Raw genomic sequence first — 11385 nt, forward strand, 5'->3', positions numbered from 1 at the left:
ATGGATGAATTTATTATTAGAAAAATATATTGAAGTAAGTATAGGTACAGCTACAGTGTATGAGGTGAAAATCAAATAAATTGTTACCATTATTTATTAATTTAATATACGATATTGTTGAGGTTAACTGATAGAAGAACGAATGGATGAATTTATTATTAGAAAAATATATTGAAATAAATAAAGCTATACGTGTAAGTACAGGTACAGTGTATGAGGTGAAAATCAAATAAATTATTATCATTATTTATTAATTTAATGTATAATATTTTTGAGATTAACTGATAGAGGAACGAGTGGATGAATTTGTAATAGAAAATATATTGAAATAAGTATAGGTATAAGTATAAGCATAGTGTATGCTGATCCATAACCTCACTCTTTCAATATTACATACAGAATATGATAGGGAGCACGTTCATATATTTATAGCAAAGGACATTACCAAAAAGTTAACCTTGAAGCTCTGGCTGAAGGCTACAAGAAACAGCAATAGAAATCTGCTTATAGCTCTTTTGTTTCTAGACCTTATAACCCAAAACAAAATTCATATTCAAGGGCACAATAATATGCACCTCTCCTTATTTAGAATATCTTTTATTTCACCAAATTCTATTCTCTTTGTAACAGCAGTGTTCAGGTCTATACAAAAGGAAAGGTGTAGAGTTTTTCTGTAAGTAATTACTACACATAAATTAAATTCACGTTGTTATCAGCTTGCAAGTTGGTTAAGGAATGTTTCATCGCCGATTTACAAACCATTTGCGCATTTATTTAAAGTATAACATCAAAAGGCAAAATGTGCATATTTCAAATTTGAAAGTTCGTCGAAGCTTACACCATTGGCTTATCTCGACTATTTATTCGGCGATAACGATAATATTCGCAAAATACCAATTGGCGATTGGCGAATAATACTTGAAAGATCATAAGAAAAAAAAACTGGACCTAAAGGAAGACAACACGGGAGAAACAGGATCATGCAAAGCGATGGGTGCTGAAATCAACGATAAAAAATGCCAGGAAGTGGTGAGTAGGAAAGCTACTCTCCTCGGGTTCGCAAAATTCTACCAGAAAATACGCGTCAATTACAGTAATTAGCATTTTGTGTAGCGGAAACATTTTCGTTGCGCTCAGTCTGCCTGCATCGCGCAAATTCACCGCGAAAATCGTTTAAACAGATCCATTAAATTTTTTCGGCCACGTTGCTTTCACCGTCCGACTGTAAATGAAAATTTCACCAACGCGACGAGCTTGTAAACCAACCATGCGACATTTCGAATTCTGACTTTGTAATTACACTAGCCGATAAATCGCATCGTTTCATATTTATATACGTATTGGTTCACCGACTATCAGTGTTCTTTATCTAATCGAACGTTTATATATATATAATTGGTAGATTATTAATAAGCAATATATATATTATATATCAATATATTTAATTAACCTATATATATAACATATATAATATATATATAACATATATATAGATAATAATAAGCAATATATATATGTATTGATTAACGATAGATATATTATATATCAATATATTTAATTAACCTATACATATATAAGATATATAATTAATCAATGTATATGAATACCAATGAGTTATATATATATAAATGGTAGATAATAATAGGCAATATATATATGTATTGATTAACAATAGATGTATTATATATCAATATATTTAATTAATCTATATATCTATAACATATATAATTAACCAATGTATATGAATACCAATGAATTATATATAATATATATAGATAATAATAAGCAATATATATATGTATTGATTAACTATAGATATATTATATATCAATATATTTAGTTAATCTATATATCTATAACATATATAATTAACCAATGTATATGAATTCCAATGAATTATATATATAATTGGTAGATAATAATATATATTGGTTAACAATAGATATATTATATATCAATATATTTAATTAATCTATATACGTATGTGATATATATAATTAATCAATGTATATGAATACCAATGAATTATATATATATAATTGCTGGATAATAGTAAGCAATATAAATATATATATTGATTAACGATAGATATATTATATATCAATATATTTAATTAATCTATACATATATAACATATATAATTAATCAATGTATATGAATACTAATGAATTATATATAATATATATTGATAATAATAAGCAATATATATATGTATTGATTAACAATAGATATATTGTATATCAATATATTTAATTAATCAATGTATATGAATAGCAATGAATTAATCTCCAGATATGTATTTAACGTAAATTACGTTCGTAACAACAAGGATGTTCATTTATTATCGAGAGTAGATACACCGATGCAACTTAATAATTCATTGTAATTAATGCAGTCGGAACATGCAATTTTAGGTCGATTCCGTAATTTTCGTAATATTCATGTACGTTACATATAAATACATTTTTAGCTGAAATTTTCATACTGTTCCTGTTTTCTCAGATCCTGTATAAATCTGTGCATAAAGGTTTATGCAAAAGAAAACGGTTTTTCAGGTATACCGGGACGAATATATCTTAAAGATGCAACAGTCGAGAATGGAAGCGTTCGAAAGAGTAGATTCTTTTGAAGCATCGAACGAAAGCGAAGTAGAATAGCGTAAAGCCGAGAGAACTCGAACCTCTCGATATGTACAGTCGAGGTCTAAGCTCGGGATTATCCCTTGACTACGAGTATTAAGGAACAGGATCGGAAATTTGAATCGACATCGTGAATTTGAGATTTCGAATGAACGAATTTGAAGCCAAGATGTTCTTGTATCGAGAAAGTTCAAAGATGTTCCTTCTCCAACCTTCGGTGAAAGATTTCACGTGATCTTTCGACACCAAATTACAGGAAAATCGAGAATTGTCAATTTGAAATACGAATCGATTAAAAAATACTCGATTGTTATATCGAAGCGATTACTAGTAATCGCCTTTGCCGTGGAGAAATATGATTGCCCTGAAGGTAGCTAATTTTCTTTCTCTCTCAATATTTTAGTACCTCTTTTACGTCTCTATCGATAATCTAATCGATAATGGTCTCGAATCGCAAACAATTTCAGACGAGAAGCTGAAATATCGAGCTTGTTAGTCTATCAAATTGTTTAATCGTTCTGTAAATTTGATGCGTCGCTATGAGGTAAATATAATCAAGTGTATCAAATGTGCACAAGTTAATTGCTTTGCTGCAGCTCCCATAATGTATAATATTTACTTGTATTAGTGTTTCGATCGATAACCGACGTTCAATCCAATTTTTAGTTGTTGTTACGTAATTACCATTTCAAGAGAGTAATAAAAGTAGTCTATAACGTAGTTTTACGATGCAAATCAATAATATCAGAATGTGAACGTGATATAGACTTGCGAAGATTTACATGACATACATAGTTATAACAAATTGGAAACACGATCTTAATTTGCGATTGCAATGAGTAATAAATTATAATTGTAAGCTATTATCATGGAACCATAAATTATAGGTTAAGATTGGATAAAGTATCAAAATCTATCGATTCTTATAATAAAACTCTTTATAGACACGATATATATTTCTAGAAGCACTGAATTACTATTTTTGATTCATTGGACAGGTGAAATTTGGAATGCGAGATGTAATGCGAAAGAATTAGAAGCTTCTTCTTGTTCTTATCTTTGGCTAAAGGGATTGACTTTATCGAGTTTTCCATAGTACTCGATTAAGCTTGATTTTGATTGCGTTTTCTTTTCGTGCATTCTCGTCAATATTTCTTGGTTTCCTACCGACTACTTTTTCTTATTATTATCGATTTCTTGTCGTTTCAGTATCGTTCTACCTTCGCGAATAACTTGTTTTTCGATCGAGTTCGTTCTACGTTTGAATATTCGATGATCGTTCTTGTTTATCGATCGTCTGGTAAATCTAAATTAAGCTACAATTAGATAACGTACAGTTGAGAGGACTTTGTTAACTGTACAAGTTCGGTCACGACGTGCTCACGGTTTCGACAAATAACGCAGTTCGTTGTAACCCTATCGACGCTATGGATCGTGACTGGAACTACTAACGGTTTACTCCGCTTAACGAGCGCTGAATAACATCGTGAGACGATATGTCTCCTTTTATATTACTTTATTAAAACAAATAGTTAAAATTACGCTAGACTTGGACAATTTTACGTACTGATCTGTGTACACGCTATGAGGAAATTGAGTCTAATGAGATAGCCTCTTTAGACTATGGATCTTCCAAAGAATAGAAATTAGAATGCGTTTAAAAAAGAAATTTCTGATAAATGTTGGAAATGGGCCGCACACATTAATATTGAGAAAAACGGGGATTGTATCGGCAGAGCGCCATCTAAGGAGTTTGAAAGTTGACGGCGAAAATTTAACTGTACGGTTGCAACTACCGCGACACCTATATATTTGATGGATTACGATACAAATCTGTCGTTCGTTTGCTTCGATGCGCGACAAACTTGGAAAGCAACTACATATTTGTTTCTACTTCTTACTTGAACTTCTTGATTCTATAAAAATTTTCAATATCTTTGCTACACGTCGGAGATGGAAGTTTACCCGTTTCAAAACAAACGTGTTGAAAAGTTGCACGTAATATAAAACGTGTCTAGGAAAGATAAACGCAAGTTGTTCGATCCGACGTTAACCTAAAAGCACTGTTATCGATATATGTAGGTTCTGTCGTTTCAGTCTTAAAAATTACATTCAGTCTTTCGAATTACATACCAATGAAAGCGTCGATTCAATTTTAGTGAAAACAGTGCTTCTCTTTTTATTTTCTTTTCTTTCACGTCCACATATCTACGATCTTACGTTTTTCGATATAAGAAAATTCGGGTTTCAACTAAACCCGGTGGATAGGAAATTGTTGTCGAAAAAGTTTAACAAACAGTATCATTAAATGTTAGAAAGCTATTAAAAAACAAATAAAAGCTTCAGATATAAAAAAATGTTGTAATTTGATAAGAGTCAAAATTTGTTCATTCTTTGAGAAGCTTGGTTAGCTGCGATTTTTATCACATAATATATTTTGCAAATGGATGTTGCAATCTATGGTTAAAGATAAAATTCGATTTACGCCAAGAGATTCTGAGAAATTATGTAATTTAAATTGCAGCTGGTAGATATTTGGAAAAATGAAAATCTTAGTTCTAACTTTTTAAAACTAAGCAACTGCGTATTTTGCAAACTTCTTATCCAGAACTAAATGGAGAATACAGGTATATATATTCAGGCAACTTTTAAGCAAATATCGTTGATAAAACAAGGCAAATTTCACCTCAGTTCTACGTAAATAATGCATGCTTCCTGGACAAAGTTTTCTCTGTTGAACTGAGAAAACTTTATAGATTTATATTCCCGTTACCACGACTGCAGTTTTTGAAACTTTCTCGCGCATACGCTTTGCGATTTTTTCTTTCCCTTTGCTCCTTTTAAACCGTGGAATCGAAAATGATTCGTATCGAACTACGTGAGTCTAATTTTTAAATTGATCACTCGTATATCGCACGTTTAGCGCATAATTTCTCTTACAACGACGACTAATCGATTATTAATCCCTAAGTGGGAAATACATTCGTCGTTGATTCTCCTCGTTAGACCGTGCACTTATTGCGATGTGTGCAATTGTGTGTGGTACACTTGATCAGCCGAGTAGTAGTGTCACACATATATGAGTATGAGTGTGTGTGGTAGTACGTGCGTGCGCAGCGTCTCGTAAAACAGAAGAATGCAACTGTTCCGTACGCACGGTGTTAAGGAAGATGGTGAGACAAGAAGAGGCTGAGACGTGTGCAATCTGTATCTACGAATATCTCGTAAATCTCATATTAAATAAATCTGAAACTATTTTAAAACCATTTCTACATGTAATGTGAGTGTTCCTATACATTTATTTCGGCGACTAAGACCCACAATTCTCAACAGTACTAAAATTAAATCTCGCTAGATTACAAGTGAAAGATAAAGGCTTTTAAAATCTTTTCGAAAACCGAACAACTTACAAGGCAGAACATTCATGATTCAACGATGCACGAGTTCGATTTTCGCTACTTTCTTCAACTATGGGAAAACTTTGTAATTGAAAGAACCTCCACTGTAATTCTGAATCTCAAATGTTCTCCCACAGTTCGCTTCAAATAGCGACTTTTGTGGACTTTGAGAAGTATACTGCATTGCAGGTATTGGTATCCTCCTCGCGGTTTCATTTTCAATCTTTCTTTGCGAAAACAACGAGAATTTGATCAGCGTTACTCTAACTTTATACATCCGCGTCTCTTCCTTTCGACATTTATTCCAGCTACATGGATTTTTATATAAATCACGAAAATCTTCTTACACATTTCGAAGGCATCGACGCGTAATCGATTGTAAGGACGCATCGTTTTTATCGCAAAGTATGTATTTTATAACAATGGCTTATTAGAATTTGGCGTAACGTAACTGCAAAATGTTGAACCGAAAAGGTGATTTAAATCGTTTAGCTAATTTAACAGTATCATTTCGGTACGAAATGATTTACTAACGATGAATGAAAAGTAATGTAAAATGTGAGTGTCTAAAAGTTGTTAAGAAGAATAAGCTGCGCGAGAAAGAAAGTAGATAAATGCTAAAAGTCACTTACTGAAGTATGGACGTCAATGAACATGGTTAATATCATGAGGGTCGCGGCGAAAAATTACTAGGTACTGAACTTGTGACGTAGATTAACTAACATCCATCGATCGTCATAAATGCCTTATCTTTATGTCGATCCATAAGTTGATTTTCAGACAATATATATCCATTGTAGGAGCTCATAAAACGCAATTTTCTTAATATGTGTTTCGATATATCATATTCCAACTAAGGTCCCATCCGGCTTTATACGGAAATTATGTGGGAATTGAGAACGCGCGCGTGAAACGAAGGATACGACAGACAATCGACACACTTCACACAGTTAGGAAAATCGTAGATTTCGATTGTTTACAGGTACGTAATTACTGCTTCGATATCCATCGATCTGCACTTTCTTTAAAGATCATCGACATCAAATTGAAATCGATGAGACGTAACGCCATCAGTCTGTTATATCTCTTACTACTCATATTATGGCTGCCACTATATACAGTATTTTCCAATAGTTGGATGCATGCACATAGTAAGAAAATTTTCGGTGCTCGCGATAATACAACCAAAGAAAAGAGAAATGTTAGAAATCTTAGAAATCATATTGAAAGAATTGATAAATTCGTTTATTCAGTTGGTGATAATTGTTTCCTTCGAATGAAACGTGGTTAATCTCCTTTAACTATGGTTAAGTACCTTCGTTTGCGTTTTATACCGACCGAGTTTGTTATTCGAAGTAAGGATGAAAGAATAATTGAAGTTTTTATCTGCTCTCTTTGCAATTTAAGGGTCGAGCCCGAAAGGATTATGCTCTTTGCAACATCCATGAAAAAAGTACACGGAAAACCACGCGCGCAATTAAATTTTTATAATCAGTTTTCGTCGCGACCTTTATCTTTCCATAAGACAAAAAGTAGTTGATTCGCGTCATCCAGCTAACTTCATTCCGAACACTGCGCTAGTTTTCATCCACGTCGATTTGTACGTTCGGATAATTAAACGACATGACCCGAGCGAATTAGCTGGAAATATCTCTATGCGGGATCCTAGTTTATTTGCGAGATGATAGTTAATTAGAAACTTTAGATACAACCTTGTACTTTGACTTACTTAGTTAATCGTCGTCTCGATGCAGGAAAAAGAGCGCAAAAGTGGTAAATGTTAATATAATTTTAGTATTTTTTCATAGCCTAGAAAATTTGCAACATTTACGACAATACTTTCTAACAACTTTGTGTGAAACAGCTGCAACTCGATTTTAATGTTCGCTCCTTTTCGGCGAATAATTACGATATTGCTCGAAAGTTGTCGCTCGGAAATGTGATTCGAAACACAGGTAAATCCGCTTTGCTTGCTTCGGATTAAATTCAACGAATTTAGTTTGCATTAGCTTCGAGTTAGATTGGACTCAACTTTGACCTGAATCACGATTGGATCTGGGCTCGTTTCCCGTGTCCATATCCGAAAGAATGGACATTTTCCAGAGGCGTGACGTCGTGGAAATCTGAAGCGAAAGCTAACCTTTACGGACGGGGCCTCTCGATGAGCGAGCGTCGCTGTGAACGAGAGGTATCGGCGCGCGCAGTTGAGAAAGTATACACGTTGAACGATTGCGTTATTCATTGTTGAAGCTTGTATCATTTTCTTCAATATTTAGTTCATCATCACTGTCACTATCTGAAGCACTGTTGTCGTCTTCTATCTTGTCAGGTTCAAAATAACATTCATCATCACTACTATCACTATCGAACATGTTCTTTCTGGAACTTTTAGGCAGCGTGTATAAAGTATTATAAAAAATATATAAAATATATAAAAAGCTGGCTGATTCGTCTGGTAGTGCCATTGAAAGATTGAAATTCGTTCTGAGTCGACCATCATCCTGCATCGCGAATTTACGGTAAACGGAAGATAAGATTTCTAAAGATCTGTAATTTTCTTTCACCAAAAACATAATACTGTTTAGTTCACTATACCCATGCATAAATACGCGTAAGATTATTGCTCAGAAAAATAAACATACAATAGACATTTTTATATATCTCGAAATAGAAAGAGCAAACGTGTGTTAAACAAATGTATTATAGAAATTCTTTATTCAAAAATGTTAGAAATTAGGATCTTCAATGGCTTCTATTCTATATGATAATGTATTGATGGATGAATTTATTATAGTGAATTAAACAGAAAACGATGATTATTTAACGTGAACTTAATGCAGTAGTGTGATATCACAACTCTCAATTAACGATTCTTCACTCTTGACGCACCGGCGACTAACTGAACACTGCTGCGGTGCCGGAATATACTGATGGCCGTTAGGCCTACTTACGCTTTATCGTCAACATTGTCTGTATGTCGGCGATCTTTTCGCGGTGCTATAATAGAGACGAAAGAAGCCGCTGTAAAGAGAATCGTTGTGCCAAAAACTAAACACTAGTGAAAATGTAGAATTTTCCTAGAAGTGAGACCCATTTCAACAGATAACACCCACCCGAGGGAGAAAAAGTTGCAAAACACTTGTTAACCTCTCACATTGTTGCATTACTCGTACGACCGTTTTTCATTTGAAGTCAGGTTTGTAAGACGAGGTCATTAAGTTTCTTATAGGTGCGCTAAGTGCTCTTCGACGATCGCGACACGTTGTATACACGGCCAATATAGCTCCTGGTGCACATTTGTAACATCACGCCTTGGAAATGTCATTCCCATTTTCTTCGACGTACAGATCTTCCGTCGCGTGTACGCTATCGATCGAATTTCACGCAATAAAACGCCCAAATGGCTCTCTATTCTAAAACGAGTCTAACCTACGGAAAATGAATCTTTAAAAATTTTCAAAATTCGTGCTAATTCGAAACTTCTTTCGTTCGGATAAAATTTTGGAAAAAGTTTTGTAGCGGCACATAAGTCAATGGAAGATTCGAATCGGAAGAGACTCGTATTATTGTGCCGTGGAATACCAACGTTGTTTTAGTTTGCAAGTTTCAAAGGTAAACGAACTCCGTACAAAATAATATCGTCGTTATTTGTAATCGTGAGGTAAATTGGGTGTAGAACGTGTAGAGTGCCAAAGAAATACTCGGCGGTGTTTAACAGTATGTATTTATTAACATTTCTTACTTTCGACTCTTTATGTACCACTCTCGATTTCGACTGACCTTTCTCGCTTCTCAGTCACCACTCAACTGTTTTCTTGATCCGATTCGTTTCTTTTTGTCGCCTCTCGATATCCCCACTACGCACGCGTTCGTTAGACGTCCGCGACCGTTGCCGCGTACGCCTTCTTTCAAATATTCGACGGAAGGACCGTAGAAATATCGATGGCGCATTAGGCCTGTCGGCATTTCGGTGATATACCTGTACCGACGAAACCGTTGGAAAGTTTTGTTGTCGAGTGCTGCTACAATCGTGAACCGGAGTTACATATGAACTCTAACTAACTTTTTATAATAACACCGGTCGATACAAATAGACGAACGTGCCCTCTAGTTCGTTCAGTATAGCGAATGATATACAGTCGAATAGCGAGCGTAGAGATGAACAGTAGCATCGAGCGAGCAACGATTACGACCGGCACAAACTATCTTTGTACTTCTACTTGAAGTTATTTTAATACACACCGACTATTACAATTTTATTACTGGTTTCTTTTGTAAACAAACAAACACGTGTAACAGAGCACCTCAGTTTAAATAAAACAAACACTTGCAAGAATAAATCGGGATCTTTATCAGAAACAAATCGCGCTGTCACGGTTTGAACGAGAATTGTTCACTTAAAACGTTTGCAATGAACATGGTGAAAAGTACAGAGATTTTAATCCAAGATAAATATCTATACCTTTGCTCGAGCACTGATTGCAATGTGAAATCGTGCCGCTGAATAAGTACGTGCCGTTAAAAAACTCGTTACGTAGAAAATTTATCGTATCGAATATCCCGAAACAGTTTGTTTCACATCTTTCTTCCATTTAACGGATCCAACACGTTGGATGCTACGCCAGTTTTACAAGGTTTGGCCGTGTCGCCACGATGAATTTTTTTATTATGCGGTACATATCATGTTGAAATATTACCCACAAAAGATATGTTACGGTGTATAATCATTAATGAATTTATCTCACTGAGGTCACCGGTGACCCCCAGGGCGCTGTAGTGCAATTTCGCTCGATTCAATTATTCTTTGCGATTATCAAATATCTCATATTGTTTCTTCGCGTTGCTAAATAATTGTTCTATGTTGTTGCGTCCCGGGGCCTACCACAAATCATAATCCATCCCTCGGTCATACTTTTTCGGACCCGCAACAATCCTAAAGAATCGTCACAAGATTTAGCATTTTTTACTTTACTGTCAAGGCCCTTAATTGCCATCAAACATCTTTCAAGTCGAAATGTTCCTTAGGGTTATTGCTCGTTAAGGAAAAACACGGAAAAAGCGTGTTTTTCACATGTTCGACAGCCACTGGTGGGGGATGCACATAATAGATGCATATTTCATGTATAAATAAAACTATTTTTATAAGTTTTATACTGCATTAATTCTGTCACATCATTGTAGTAACAATAATAATAATAACAAATTTATAACTATTGATATTTGTTCAAATTATGTATTTCTATTAATCTTGATGCCCCGGTCATCGGTGACCTCCACGGCGCCACGACCAAGTTGAGTGTCGGTCACCGGTGATCTCGACGGCGCCACGACCAAGTTGAGTGTCGGTC

General features: G+C 34.5%; 1 protein-coding gene and 3 long non-coding RNA genes across 6 annotated transcripts in view; 3 read left to right on the plus strand and 1 right to left on the minus strand.

The window, feature by feature from the left end:
* The window catches only part of LOC100746896 (latrophilin-like protein LAT-2), a 37062-nt gene that overhangs the window by 18302 nt on the left and 7375 nt on the right, over positions 1 to 11385 (minus strand). The gene's annotated exons all lie outside the window — the stretch shown is intronic.
* The window catches only part of LOC105681159, a 54777-nt gene that overhangs the window by 13066 nt on the left and 30326 nt on the right, over positions 1 to 11385 (plus strand). The window lies entirely within an intron of this gene.
* LOC105681158 overlaps positions 1 to 11385 on the plus strand; it is a 32738-nt gene that overhangs the window by 1056 nt on the left and 20297 nt on the right. The window lies entirely within an intron of this gene.
* On the plus strand, positions 2271 to 5908 carry LOC112213340. Its single transcript, XR_002947233.2, has 2 exons — positions 2271 to 3183; positions 3306 to 5908. It is a non-coding gene; the product is annotated as an uncharacterized LOC112213340 (long non-coding RNA).

The sequence above is a fragment of the Bombus impatiens genome, unplaced genomic scaffold (assembly GCF_000188095.3).
Source record: "Bombus impatiens unplaced genomic scaffold, BIMP_2.2 scf_0621, whole genome shotgun sequence".
NCBI lineage: Eukaryota > Metazoa > Arthropoda > Insecta > Hymenoptera > Apidae > Bombus > Bombus impatiens.